Below are 14,732 nucleotides of genomic sequence, written 5' to 3' on the forward strand. Positions count from 1 at the left end.
AATCACCAAGGTGGCAACAGGTCACCTATAAATTCATTTTTTCACTTCCTTTACTCATTTTGAAAAACAAAAGAAGGGGATTGATATCAAAGGAGATATTCACCATATTTCATCTACATTAGTGGATTTATTGTGGAGTGGGCATTGATTCAATCTATTGTTTCCATGTTCTCAGGTATGTGTAACAATTTAAGCATATTTTTTGTTTGTTTTTGAGATTTTTAATAGAGTTTGCAATGTCCATTAGATTTCCCTCTTGTTGTCAATTTTTAATGGGATATTTATCATTTATTTAGGCATGATTATTTATTCTTTTTTGTTGATTTTCATTTCCATTTGCACATTAGGTTTAACCACTGCCCTACAATAATGTTTAAGGTTTTGGACCTCTTGGGAGACATGGTTTAGGGGTGCCATTGGTTTCAAAGGGGTGATCGCATTATGTAGGGTCGGTCCCGCCCACGACTTGAGTACACCTACACCTTTTCCAGATGGCCATGTGTCATAGGTTATATATGCATCTCCTTGGCCTTGGTGCAGTATTAGTTCTCGATATCGTAGTGTCATAGTTCACAACATTTCACATTTCACAAGGCAGTTCACAGTTCCCAACACACAAGGTTTAGGGTTCAAAAAATCAACAAAGACTCAATATGTTTAGAATAATGTGTACTTGACATACCACGTACAAATTGTTAATTTTTCATGGGCCCTAGATCTGGCCTATGACTGATCTATTACATAAGCACACTATGAACCCTTAACTAGCAACTTGGCACAACAAAGAAAACAATTACAGTACACAAGAAAATTGGCCCAAATCAGTCCTCTTATTGATCCATTAACAAGAAAACACTAGGGCTCACATACCAGGGATCATGGCCCTTCAAATATCGCATATAAAAACAATATACAGTTTGTCCATTGACTGAAAGTACAAGGCTTGAGATCTGATCCTTTAAATCTTCAATCTGCGCAATAAAACAAGTGCATGCCTGAACTTGTCCTTCAGCTCACAATCCTTGGAATATTTGTAGTCCTCTGCAACCAGTCCTACAATCACCTTGTTGCTCAGAACTCCTTACCAAACAAACTTCACTGTGTATAAACCAATATTAAACCCTCTTGCTCAATAGTCCTTCTGTCAACAGATTTGCATCTCCTCACCTTCAGTTTGGCCTCGATCCGCCTTTATCAGTCCCCCGTGGCCCTTACCTGACCACCCTAGACTCTTGGCTAACCTCCAATATCACTAGCAAACTTCGGTCCTGCTATAAATCTTCTGCGGCCCCATAGATCTGGGTTATTATGGCACTTGCTAGGTCTATCTAAATCCTCAATTGTCTGATTTGTCACTCAGCGTACAGATCTGTCCATTTGTGACCCTCCAATACTCAGATCTAAGGCCTATATACCCCCAACCTACGTTAGCTAGGACTCAACCCTTCTCTCGCTGGCTCAAATGACTATAGAAGGGAACCCAACCCTTGTTGGAGCCTCCTCTCCATAGATTTAGACTCTCAAATCTAGCTCTCATACCACACAACCTCTACGACTCTCTTTGATCGACGCACAACCACCCGCCTACAACTGCAGCGTACTCACACAGACCTAAACGACCTCTTCTAGTTGTGGATTAGACCTCGACTACTCCAAATCATAGAACAAACTTCGAGGATGTGCGAGTTACCTGTCAACTCAAACTTGGCCCTAGATCAACCTCTCTTGCAACTAGATCTGGGCCTCCTTGTCATCACAGACCAGCACTAGACCCGCTCCTCTTCACCCAACAAGCTCAGCCTTTCTTGATGTACCAACATAGCCTAACCCTCCTCACACTTAGCTTGCATTACTGCCTTAGACAGAATGCTTAATTACTCATGAACAACTCTCATGAATGATCACTTGCACAATGTGCCTTTAGGCCTCTCCATTGGCCTCTATTTATATTTCACTTTTAGTGTTTCTTAGGAAAACTCTAGATCCTTTTAGAGTTTTACCCATTTGTAATATTAAGTTGAGTTCTTTTCCCACTCACTTAGGATTATAACTCATGACTTGGGTACTTTAGTCACCTCCTCACAAATCAAGTACCCATGATCTGTGGGAGTACCTCCCAAGCTACAAAAATTAACACTCCCTCTTAGCGAGGGAGGTACTTCCATTGCATGGAAGTACATCATCTGCCCACACAGGAACATGATCCTCCTCTAGGAATGCTTTCCACCATGCATCCTCATCTGCCTCTACCACAACAACATAACCTGAAGCATGAACAATACTCTCCTTGGAAGTGTCCTTGCTACTCGAAGCTTCTTGCCTCTTCTTTTCTTGATAGGCCTTTAGACCATTCCATGGCTCCTTCTTGTTAGCTATAGAAGACTCCTTTCTTCCCTTTGATGATGTGCTCTTCTCAAGTTGCGGAATCTCCCTCTGAGTCTGCAAACTCCCTCTCGAACTCGACTCCCTCTGAGTCTCAAGAACCTTCTTGTCTCCTTGGTTGATGGGCTTGCCCTTCAACCTGTACAACCCACTCTCTCTAACTCCAAGTATCGCTCTTGTACTGGAGTTAGAGCCCCTGGACTTAATGATCACTTTTCCATCCTGGAACACGATCTCAAACCCCTTAGTCTCAATAGCTAAGACAAACAACATGCTGCATTTGAGCTCTGCTACCCATAGTACATTCTGAACTCATAACAACCCTCCTGACTCCATCCTGAATGGTACAGTCCCTGCTCCTTTGATTGTCTTCTAACTCCTATCATTGATCTTCACATGGAGGTCAAAATCCCATTTTGTCAAGGTCTTAAACACTTCTCGTGAACCAGTCATATGCCTCGATGCTCCGTTGTCGATCAACCATGCACACTCATCAATGGTGCTCTCAGAGAAATGAGAGACTAGAGAAAAGTCCTCATCGAACCTTCTCTCAAAATAATCCTTTTCAACAACAACCATGCTCATTTCCTTCTTCTCACTCCCTCCTTTCATCTTGCGCGGGCACTTACTTACATAGTGACCAAGCTCACCATAGGTGAAACACTTCACCTTACTTAGATCTTTCTTCTTCTTGCCATTGATTTTTCCTTTGCCCTTCCCCAGTGTACCAATGAGAGAAACATTCTCGTCATTGGTATTCTTCTTCTATTGAAGGTCCTTATCCTGGAGTTCCTCTTGGATGAAGTCATCCCATAACTTGTTCCAATCAGGAAACTTCTCTCAAGAGACTATACCTTTGATAAATGGCTTCCACTGATCTGAGAAGTCGTTCAAGGCAATCCTCACTAACTCAATTTTCGAAACATCATCATTAATGGTACTCAACTCATCACGAACTTGCTGAATTCTTGTGAGATACAAAGTCACGTCTTCTCCCTCTCTCATCCTGGTTTCCTTGAGCAGCTTTTTCAATACCATATTTCAATTCTCAGTCTTATTCTGGAACAAGTCTTGAAGGACCTTCCACATCTCATATGCCATGCTCTTCCCATAAGATAAGGTATTAAGTGATCCTTGACTCCATCAAGGATGATCAACTTGGCCTTCACATCTAACTTCTCATGCTTTGCCAAATCAGCAACATCTATTGGTTTGGAAATGCTCTTTTCAGCAAATTCCCAAATTTCATTCACAATCAACACTAGCTTGATCCTTTCTTTCTATGGAAAGTAGTTGGACAAGCCATCCAGCCGGTCCTCATACCTCAAGCTAGCAATCATCTTTGACACACAATTTTTCCTTCAACTACAAGTCAACCAACTCCCTCTTAAGTTGCTTCCTGTGCACACTCTGATCCAATTGCTTTCAAAGTAGCTTTGATACCATGTTAATTTTTCTTGGGCCCTAGATCTGGTCTATGACTAATCTAGTACATAAACACAATAGGAACCCTTAACTAGAAACTTAGCATAGCGAAATCAAACAACAGAGAAATCAATAACAATACACAAGAAAATTGGCCCAAATTAGTCCTCTTATTAACAAGAAAAAACTAGGGCTCTCGTACCAAGGATCGTGGTCCTTCAGATCTCTGATACAAAAACAATATACAGTCTGTCATTTGACTGAAAGTACAGGGCTTGAGATATGATCCTTTAGATCTTCAATTTGCCCAATAAAACTAGTGCATACCTGAGCTTGTCCTTCCGCTCACGGTCCTTGGATTGTTTGCAATCCTTTTCAACCAATCCTTCTGTAATCACCTTGTTCTTCAAAACTCCTTTACCAAACAAACTTCACTGTATATAAACCAGTATTAAACCCTCTTGCTCAATAGTCCTTCTGTCAACAAATTTGCATCTCCTCACCTTTAGTCTGGCCTCGATCTGCCTTTTTCAGTCTCTGTGGCCCTTCGCAGACCACCGTAGACTCCCAACTAGCCTCTAGTATCACTAGCAGACTTCAGTCATGCAATAAACCTTCTGCAACCCCTTAGATGTGGGTTATTATGGCACTTACCAGATCTATCTAAATTCTCAGCTTCTTGTTCTGTCACTTAGATTACAGATCTGTCCATCTGCGACCCTCCAATACTTAGATCTGAGGCCTATACAGGGTCGGCCTATTGGTTTTTCACGACTTTCAAATCTAGTAATTAATTCCAATGATTTCTTAATTAATCCTTCTTGTGTCACATTCATCTTTAAGAAATTCCACCCAGAGACAACTTAATTGAAATAATTAATCGTCTTTTAATTTTTCCTAAGTCTAAACTTAGGAAATCTGATTAATTAAAGGGTATTAATTAAGTCATGGTGAGAATCTTTTAGAAAAAGACATGGATCAAGTTCCAGTGAATCTTAGCCATCGATTATGTTTTAATCTTGGTCATTGATGTCTCAACAAGAGATTATAAGAAGAAACTCGATGGGACTTGGAGTACACACATCAGCAGCAACTCAATTGCCAAGGCAAATCGATTTTCTCAGTGTTTGAAGTTTAGCAGAGGAGATAGAGCCAAAGGGTGAGTTGCAGGGGAGAGAGAGGGTATTAGCAGTGATCCGGGAAGTGCAGAATGAGTTTCGGAAGAGACAGTGTGAGGAGAGATGCAATCCATGTTGATTTGGGGTAGCATCGGATGTGCTCTAGCCACGAAATTTGGTGGAGAGGTTGGGGCACATGAGATATCCAATACCCAGAAAGGGTTTGGGCAGATTCTAAACAGTTCAGGAGATATTAAAATAATTAATATTTTTAATGGAGTCCCTAAGTGTAGACTCTAAACTCAGGGAAAATAAAATATTAATGTGTATTAATATGAAACTGTGTTAGAATGGTTCAAAAGACATGGATCAAGCCAGATCTAATCTTAGTCGTTGATTAGGGACTTAATCTCAGCCGTTGATATGTCAACAGGAAAAGTATAAGAGGAGGCTTGAGGGTCACTTGGAGAATACACCAGATTGATCAGTCATTCTATTCTCTAGAGCGGGGTTTGCTAAGAAAGATAGAATTAGTGATCAAGAGTTGCAGCTGAGGGGCATTGAATATAGAGAAACAGAGAGGCAGAGATAATGCTGGGAGAGCAGCGCAGTAGCCGAGGAGAGTGACACAGAGCCAGCCAGGGCTCACGCAAGGCCACGCGGAAGCCAGGAGCTGCGCAGAGCCTCAGAGAGGCCAACATTGCTAACGCAGAGGGCCAGAGAGCTGACGCAAGGCCTCCTAAGGCTGACGCAAGGCCAGCGCTGGGCAGAGAGGGACTGACGTAGCCCAGAGAGATGCTGATGCAGACCCATCCGGGGTGACGCAGGGCCAGCGCTGGGCAGAGAGGGGCTGACGCAATCTAGAGAGAGGCTAACGCTGGGGTTTCTGGGGTAGATTGGTGCTAAGGAGCTGCCGGAAGGATTATCTGGGGTTTCAGCCAAGAGATTTGTCTCAAACTGAGAGGTATTACTGCCAAGGAAATTCTGTGTTGGGTAGGCCAATTTCAGCAGCCAAATTGTACTCTGATATCGCTTAATAAGAAAACCCTCAGATAGCTACACTGGTTTTCCCACATTGAGTTTTTCCGGGGACATTGGTCCAAAAATAATGGTGTCATATGGTGTGATTGTTTCTGTTTCCTTTAGTTGTTGATCTGTAATATGTTAAGCATGCACTAGTGTTTATTTTCAATATTTACATTGTAAATATCTTGCTAAGTAAAATAACAAGTAGGTAGGAATAAATCAGATAAAGTGCATGGAGGGTTTCTAACTAAGTAGACTTAGAAACTTCAACATGGTATCAGAGCGTCATTGCAGATCATAGGAGGACTAAGGACATCAGCCGAGTGGAGCAATAGCAGCAGAAAACAGTTTTCCCGAGTTGACGGATGTTGTTTCTAGCAGAGAAGCAACAAGGAAGGGTGACGCAGTGCCTGCGTCATCAAGGGTGAGCTGGGAAGAGGCAACGCAGAGGCTAAGGAAGGCAAAGGGAGCCTCACGCAGAGCCACGTAGAAGCTGGGAGGGCTGATGCAATTGGCTGAGGAGGTCGGGTTGCTGGTGTCGGGATTGCATAAAGCCTAGCAGCTCTCACCTTCAGGTTGTTGGGGTTTAGAAGGTTGTGGGAAGATTGTAGAGTGGAGCTGGTGAGGTACTGTAGTCAGAACAGTGCCTGACAGAGCAAGGACAAGAGGAGGGAGTTGCTGCTGAGGGTTTCTAGCCGAGGAACCCGGATCAATGGTGCAGTTGCACAAGACAATTAGAGTAGAGGGTGTCTTGACAGCGGCAGAAGGATTTCCAGGAGGGAAATCGAGACTCAGAGGGAGTCCAGAAGAGAACTTCCAGATGGGAAATAGAGACTCGGAGGAGTCGAACAGAGAACTTCCAGGAGGGAAGTAGAAGAGCATCATGGCACTACACGGAGTAAGAGATCAAGATAGACTGGACGAAGCGTCGAACTTCGCAGTCTAGAAGGCCAGAATCTTATCCGTACTTGACAAAAATCGTGTCAAGAACTTCGCCTTGAAGGTAATACTATCCCAGTCGACCCTAATGACAATCACAAGTACGAGGAGGCAATAGCAAGGGCTAAAAGCATCATCCTTGACGGGGTCAAGGATCATGTAGTACCACACATTGCCGAGAAGGAAACGGCATATGAGATGTGGGAGGCTCTCAAGAAATTGTACCAACATACTTCTGTGCAGAGAAGAATGCTACTTGAGAATCAGTTGAGGTCGTATCAAATGAAGAAGGGAGAACCGATTGACACCTTCCTCGGAGGACTGAATGAGATCCGAGATCAGTTCACTGCTATAGAGGCCACGCCGGATCAGGAGTTGATGGTGAGGATAGCCCTGAATGTTGTCTCAAAAGACTGGGAGGTATTTGTCCATAGTATACTAGGCAGAGGGACTCTCCCACCTTGGGACGAGATGTGGGCGGCTCTTCGCCGGGATGAGATCAGACGGCAGTCGAAGACGGGCAGCAGTAGCAAGGGGATCAAAGTCAAACAGGAGGAGGAAGATGTTGCCCTAGCATCTAAGGGAAAGCAGAAGAAGCGGAAGAAGAAGGATCTCTCCAAGATCAAGTACTTCCACTGTGGGGAACTAGGTCATTATGCGACCCAGTGTCCAAGGAAGAAGAGTAGGGGAGAGTCTTCCGAGACTAAGGCAGCGCTAGTAAGGGCAGAGAAGGAAGTTTTGACAGACAATGATTGTGTCATGAGTGCACACGCACCACTTGAGCGGCAGTGGGGAGACATCGAGCTCTAGTCAGGTGGACTACAGGCGATGAGGGGCAGAATCCTCGATGTACCCAGCCTCTTGGATTTGACCTTGTTATGGGAGCCCCGAAGAGTAGCAGGACTGACTGAGTCGGGTAGAGATGGATGTGGATGGAGCGGCAGAGAGAGCTACAGTGCAGGAGTCTCGAGATAGCGCAAGGCTAGCAGGCTGCAGCAGTGTGAGAGGCACAGGAGTGTTGCACCAGTGCAGGATGGCACAGAGAGGTGTGCAACGGTGCAAGATGCAGGAAATTGTCGCAGCAGCGCAGAGGTCAAAGAGGGAGCACTGTCAATGGCAGAGGGAGCTTCAGCATCAGAAGGGTCTCTAGCCCAACAGAGAGGTCAAAGTTGGGAGATCAGTTACTTCTCAGTAACTGAGTTGCAGTGCAGCAATGGGCAGCACGATGCAACATGATGAGAGGAGGTGCAGTGCGGATGCGGTGCTGGGAAAAAGGACTAGATACAGCACAGATGCAAAGGGAGTTGTTGTAGAGATCCAGCAGTGGCAGTGGCAGAACCATGGGCAGCAGTACAACATACAGCAGTGTAGAGGATGTTGGGCAGCAGGCCTAGCATCAGCAAAAGGACCGATGCCGGATGATCAGAGTAATACTCAATGAGGAGCATTGCTAGAGCACAGTCCTCGCTAAGAGGGAGTGTTGATTTGGGGTAGCATCGGATGTGCTCTAGCCACGAAATTTGGTGGAGAGGTTGGGGCACATGAGATCTCCAATACCTAGAAAGGGTTTGGGTAGATTCTAAACAGTTCAAGAGATATTAAAATAATTAATATTTTTAATGGAGTCCCTAAGTCTAAACTTAGGGAAAATAAAATATTAATGTGTATTAATATGAAACTATGTTAGAATGGTCCAAAAGACATGGATCAAGCCAGATCTAATCTTAGCCGTTGATTAGAGACTTAATCTCGGCCGTTGATATGTCAACAAGAAAAGTATAAGAGGAGGCTTGAGGGTCACTTGGAGAATACACCAGAGTGATTAGTCATTCTATTCTCTACAGCAGGGTTTGCTAAGAGATATAGAATTAGTGATCAGGAGTTGCAGCTGAGGGGCATTGAGTACAGAGAGATAGAGAGGCAGAGATAGTGCTGGGAGAGCAGCACAGTAATTGAGAAGAGTGATGCAGAGCTAGCCAGGGCTCACGCAGGGCCACGCAAAGGCAGATGGGAGCTGCACAGAGCCTCAGAGAGGCCGGCATTGCTGACGCAGAGGGCCAAAGGGCTGACGCAAGGCCTCATAAGCCTAACGCAGACTCATCCGAGGTGATGCAAGGCCAGCGCTGGCCAAAGAGGGGCTGACACAATCCATAGAGACGCTAATGCTGGAGTTTCTAGGGCAGATTGGTGCTGAGGAGCTGCCAGAAGGATTATCCAGGGTTTCAACTAGGAGATTTGTTTCAAACTGAGAGGTATTACTGCCAAGGAAATTCTCTGTTGGGTAGGTCAGTTTCGGCACCCAGATTGTACTCTGATATTGCTTAATAAGAAAACCCTCAAATAGCTGCACTGGTTTTCCCACATTGGGTTTTTCTGGGGACATTGGTCCAAAAATAATGGTGTCATATGGTGTGGTTGTTTCTGTTTCCTTTAGTTCTTGATCTGTAATATGTTGAGCATGCACTAGTGTTTATTTTCAGTATTTACATTGTAAATAACTTGTTAAGTAAAATAACAAGTAGGTCGGAATAAATCAGATAAAGTGCATGGAGGGTTTCTAACTAAGTAGACTTAGAAACTTCAACAGTCCACTAGAGCTCTGCGCAGTTACTGCACATAGGGTGACGCAGAGACCCAGTGTATGGACAGAGGGTTCATCTCGGGGTCAGGGAGTCACTGTGGAGAGTGAGAAATTTATCATTAAATTTCTCTCAGTATTTTTCCTCTGTTCTAATGTCCGAATTCTTGTACTTGAATTTCTACTGAAGAATTAATAAAGAAACCCTCATCTGCTGCACCGGTTTTCCCAAGTTGGGTTTTTCGGGGACAATTGTCCAAAAATAACTGTCAATATTTTTATGTGTGTGCTAGAATTTCTCTAATTTTCCAGCATTTATTTTTCCGCAGTATTTGTTTTGTGAAGGCTGCAGCGTATATATTTCAATATTTGTCATAGGAAACTGCAAATAGTTTCTTTAATAGAAGAAATATTATCAGTTGCTGCAGTAGGATTCCGGAATTCAGAATTTTGACATTGAGCATGCACCTTCTCTAGGGCAGTTTCAGTCAGCACCTGTGGCCAACCCATTTATGGACAAGCTTCTTGGGTTGACTTGGTACAAGGTTTGAACACAAGATTATGCAGTGATCAGCATACTCTGGGAGGAGTTTGTCAGAGGAGGTGGCATTGGCAGGCCACCAGACGACGCCTTGTATGGAGTTGGGTGTTCTTCTCCTTTGTGTGGGGCACAGAGGTAGCAGAGGAGCAAGGCAGTGGTGGAAACCCTATTGACACATAGGGAGATTCACTTTTTCGATCCCTTGAAGAGGATTTGGAATGAAGATCCATTCATCAGCGGGTATAGTGATACGACAGTGGAGATGATGATACCGATCAGATGTGGGCTGACATGTAGAGACACAACTATAGACCATCACATCCAGGGATGTGTGGGAGCATCTAGCGTTGAGCAGTGGACTACCGGTCGACATGGAGGTGCATGGTGGTATACCATAGCGTGTTGGATTGCATTGTGGAGTAGGAGTATCTTACATCACATTCTGTACACGCGGGGAGTGACTGGCGCCTTGCCACAGACAGGGCACGAGATGGTATAGGGTGCTATAGCGGTAGCTGGGGATATCCTGTGGTGTATAGAAACTGGTCTTCGCCCGGTTTATCAACAGATCTGAGACAGAGAGGGGCAAGTTGATTTCTGGTAGCATCGGATGTTCTCTAAGCCTCAAAATTTGCAGGGAGGCTAGGGCACATGTATTCCAGAATACTCAGAAATCATTTTGGGAAATTCCACCCAGAGATAGTTTTATTAAAATAATTAATTATTTTTAATGCATGCCTAAGTCTAAACTTAGGAAATTAAAATAATTAAATGGTATTAACAAAACTGGGCGTGAATCTTCTAGTAAAAGACGAAGATCGATTCAATATGATCTGAACCATTGATTAGAATTTAATTTGGGCCGTTGATTACTCAACAAGAAGATTATAAGAAGGACTTCAATGGGCATTTGGAAGACACATCGAGTGAGAGATCAGAGATCTATTTTCTTAAGAGAGCTATGTGTGAAAATTTGGAAGACCCAAATTTCTAATGCAGCAACTGATTAAGTATCTTCTATTTGTTAAATTATTGAACAAATTATTTACTGCATCCTATAGCAAATACCAAAACTAATACACTGCAGTCTTCACCAATTAAATTAAATGCAGAAACAAGAAACTGAGCAAGAAAGAATGCAAAACACATGACACCATTATTTTTGGACAAATGTCCCCAAAAAAACCCAATGCGAGAAAACCGATGCAGCCGCTGAGGGTTTTTATTATTAAGCAGTGGTTTTCTAAATACAAGCTTTGGATGCCTTACTGGCTATCCAATATATAGAATCTGACTGGCAAAATATTAGTGAGAAATACCTCACACTATCACTGATGATCCGACACTGATCCAGGCCTTGGATGGTTGGCCCCACGCTAGCTTTGCACAGCTACTGCATCAGCCTACGCAGTTCTGTGTCAACCTCTCTAGGGCTCTGCGTCACCTCTTCCCGGATCTCCTGCTGTCTGGAGTTTCGTTCCTCTGTCTCTCCGGTCTCACACCCTGGCTTTTGGCTCAGGATCTCGACTTCCCAACTGAATTTCGCACTCCCTTAGAAGCACTACGTTGCCTCTGCGTGAGCATATGCTACCCAACATAGCCTCTGTGCTGCCTCTTATGGATCTCTCTCTACCTCCTCTGCAATGTATTCTTGCACCAAGAAATCTCCCTCCGGAACTACCCCTGCCACTCACTACAAGAAATCACTTCGATCTTCTCTCTAGCAACTACTTGTGCTTCCCTCTCTGAGAAATTCGATCCCTTGATCTCTCTCCGATGTATTTTCCAAATGCCCATCGAAGTCCTTATAATCCTCCAGTTGAATAATCAACGACCCATATTAGATTCTAATCAATGGCTCAGATCATATTGACTTGATCCTCGTCTTCTTCTAGAAGTTTCACCCTCAGTTTAATTAATACCCTTAATTATTTTAATTTCCTAAGTTTAAACTTAGGCACCCATTAAAAATAATTATTTATTTTAATACAATTGTCTTGGGGTGGAATTTCCCAAAACGATTTCTAGGTATTCTGGAATACGTGTCCTAGCCTCTCTACAAATTTTGAGGCTTAAAGCACACATCCGATGTTACCAGAAATCAACACTCCCTCTTAGCGAGGAATGTCCTCTAGTAATACAACCTGCTGAAGCATCACCCTTCTCTATAACATCTCCCTCTGCGCTGCTGATGTCTGACATCACTGCCCACCAACTATTGCGCAAATGCTGCATCTATACTACTATTGACCCTGCCACTGTGACTACTGCAATCTATATTGTAACCCTTGTAAATGTTGCATCTGTGTTGTTGCTGGCCCTGCCACTGCCAACGCTGCATCTGCACTGCAACCTTCTCCAACTAATGTTGCTATTGCTTCAGCAACGGAAAAGCATCCAAAATTACTGAACAGGTGTTCAGTATGATGCATCTATTGCTAGAGTTCTCGTTGTTGCTAGTCTCTGCATTATAATTGAAGCCACTACACTGTTGCTGACTCTTCTCTATGCCAACTGCACTACTGCCAACACTAGCTCTGCGCTGCTCAAATTCTGGCACTCCTAGCCACTACAACAGTCACTCCAACACTCCTCTACACCAACTGACCCAGTCCATCCTGCTACTTCTGATCTGGGCTCCCGTAGCAAGGTTTTGATCCAAGAGGTGGACTCCTCAAGGATCCTTCCTATCTGTAGTTCTTTCGAACTTACAGTTCTAGATCACCCCACCTCTCTCCTGGAGGTATCTAGGCAACCATGGAAAACTCTTCCTCCTCGATCTTTGCGGATGCAACCTTCGGATCATGCTTCTCGTCCTTGTCCTTCTTCTTGAGAGGACACTGTCTAGTGTAGTGACCAAATTCACCACACCGGAAGCACTTGATCTTCGAGACATCCTTCTTTCTCTGCTGCTCCTGCTGCCCCTTTGATGCAAGGGCTGCATTTTCTTCCTCCTTGGGCTTCGTCCCACTGCTGCTGCTATCAAGTTTGCTCTTGACTAAGTCTCTCCTCATCTCTTCTTGCTAAAGAGCGGCCCACATTCCTTCCCAACCTAGTGATCTCTCTCTACCCAGGATACTCTGGACAAACACTTTCCATTCTTCTGAGACTGAATTCAGGGCCAGCCTCACCATCTCGATAGCCTGAGGTGTTGACCCCACAATTGCCAACAAGTCTCGAATTTCCTAAAGCTTCGTTAGGAACGGATCAATGCGTTCCCCCTTCTGCATCTACGTGGATCTCATCTTCTGCTCCAAATACATCTTCCGCTGCTCGAAAGATCCTTTGTATAGCATAGCCAATGCTTCCCACATATGTTGGACAGTATCCTTTTCGGCAATGTGACACACTACGTGATCTCTCACTCCATCGAGAATCAGTTTCTTGGCCTTTACCATCTCACCCTTGTACTTCTTGAGTGGATTTGGCTCCGCAAGTACAACTACCACACAATTGACATAGGTTTTGAGATTGCTCTCATCCAGAAGACATGAGATCCTTGCCTTCCAGATCACATAGTTGGATGCACCATCCAACCGATCCTAATCTCTTAACCCACTAGCTGCCATCTCTACCAATGAAATGTCGAACTGCCTCCTCTCTTCTCGGCAAAACACTAGGCTAGCCTACACACTCCCTACTGGAGTTAGTAGATCTGCTCTTCTTTGTTGCTGCTCAGCAATAGAGAAATTGAACTTCTTGGCTAGAAGTCCTCTGAGGAAGAAAAATAGTGTCTCCTCTCTTCTGACATTTTCTGCCCCAACGATTGTTGCAGAAGACTGCGTCTCACCAGAAAATTGCTCTATGTTGATGCTTTTGCATTGCTCCCTCTAACACTAGCAAACTTAGATCTGGAAATCTCTCTCTGTCGACTCACTCAGAGAGAGATTTTCCCACGAAAAATTTGCCCTCCTGGCCTGGACTGCGCAATCCCTCTGGGGATTCGATTTGCTGCCTACGCAGCACTTCGACTTCCCTCCTCTTTAGCATTGGGCTCTTCTAGATCTGCTCTCTTGCTTCACCTGCCTTTGATACCATGTGAAAATTTGGAAGACCCAAATTTCTACTGCAACAACTGATTAAGTATCTTCTATTTGTTAAATTACTGAACAAATTATTTACTGCATCCTATAGCAAATACCGAAACTAATACACTGCAACCTTCACCAATTAAATTAAATGCGGAAACAAGACACTGAGCAAGAAAGAAATACGCAACACATGACATCATTATTTTTGGACAAATGTCCCTAGAAAAATCCAATGCGGGAAAATCGGTGCAGCCACTGAGGGTTTGTATTATTAAACAGTATTTTTCTTAATACAATCTTTGGATGCCTTGCTAGCTATCCAATACACAGAATCTGGCTGGCAGAAGATTAATGAGAAATACCTCACACTATCACTGACAATCCGACACTGATCCAGGCCCTGGATGGCTGGCCCCATGCTAGCTCTACGCAGCTACTGCGTTAGCCTACACAGTTCTGCGTCAACCTCTCTGGGGATCTGCGTCACCTCTTCCTGGATCTCCTATTGTCTAAAGCTTCGTTCCTCTGTCTCTCTAGTCCCACGCCCCGGCTTTTGGCTCGGGAACTCGACTTCCCAGCGGAATTTCGAACTCCCTCTAAAGCTTTGCGCTGCCTCTTCTGTATCTCTCTCTGGCTCTTGTTGTCGCACAAAGTGTCTAGGCACCGCGACAACGCTCAGAGTAAGGGTTGTC

The 14,732-nt window shown here is 44.2% G+C and overlaps 1 protein-coding gene across 5 annotated transcripts in view; it reads right to left on the reverse strand.

The window, feature by feature from the left end:
• Positions 1–14,732, reverse strand: part of LOC149167379 (uncharacterized) — a 332,408-nt gene that overhangs the window by 70,909 nt on the left and 246,767 nt on the right. The window lies entirely within an intron of this gene.

Source organism: Pinus tabuliformis, chromosome 5_1 (genome assembly GCF_031772625.1).
Source record: "Pinus tabuliformis cultivar Carrire ecotype Pingquan chromosome 5_1, CPIR1, whole genome shotgun sequence".
NCBI lineage: Eukaryota > Viridiplantae > Streptophyta > Pinopsida > Pinales > Pinaceae > Pinus > Pinus tabuliformis.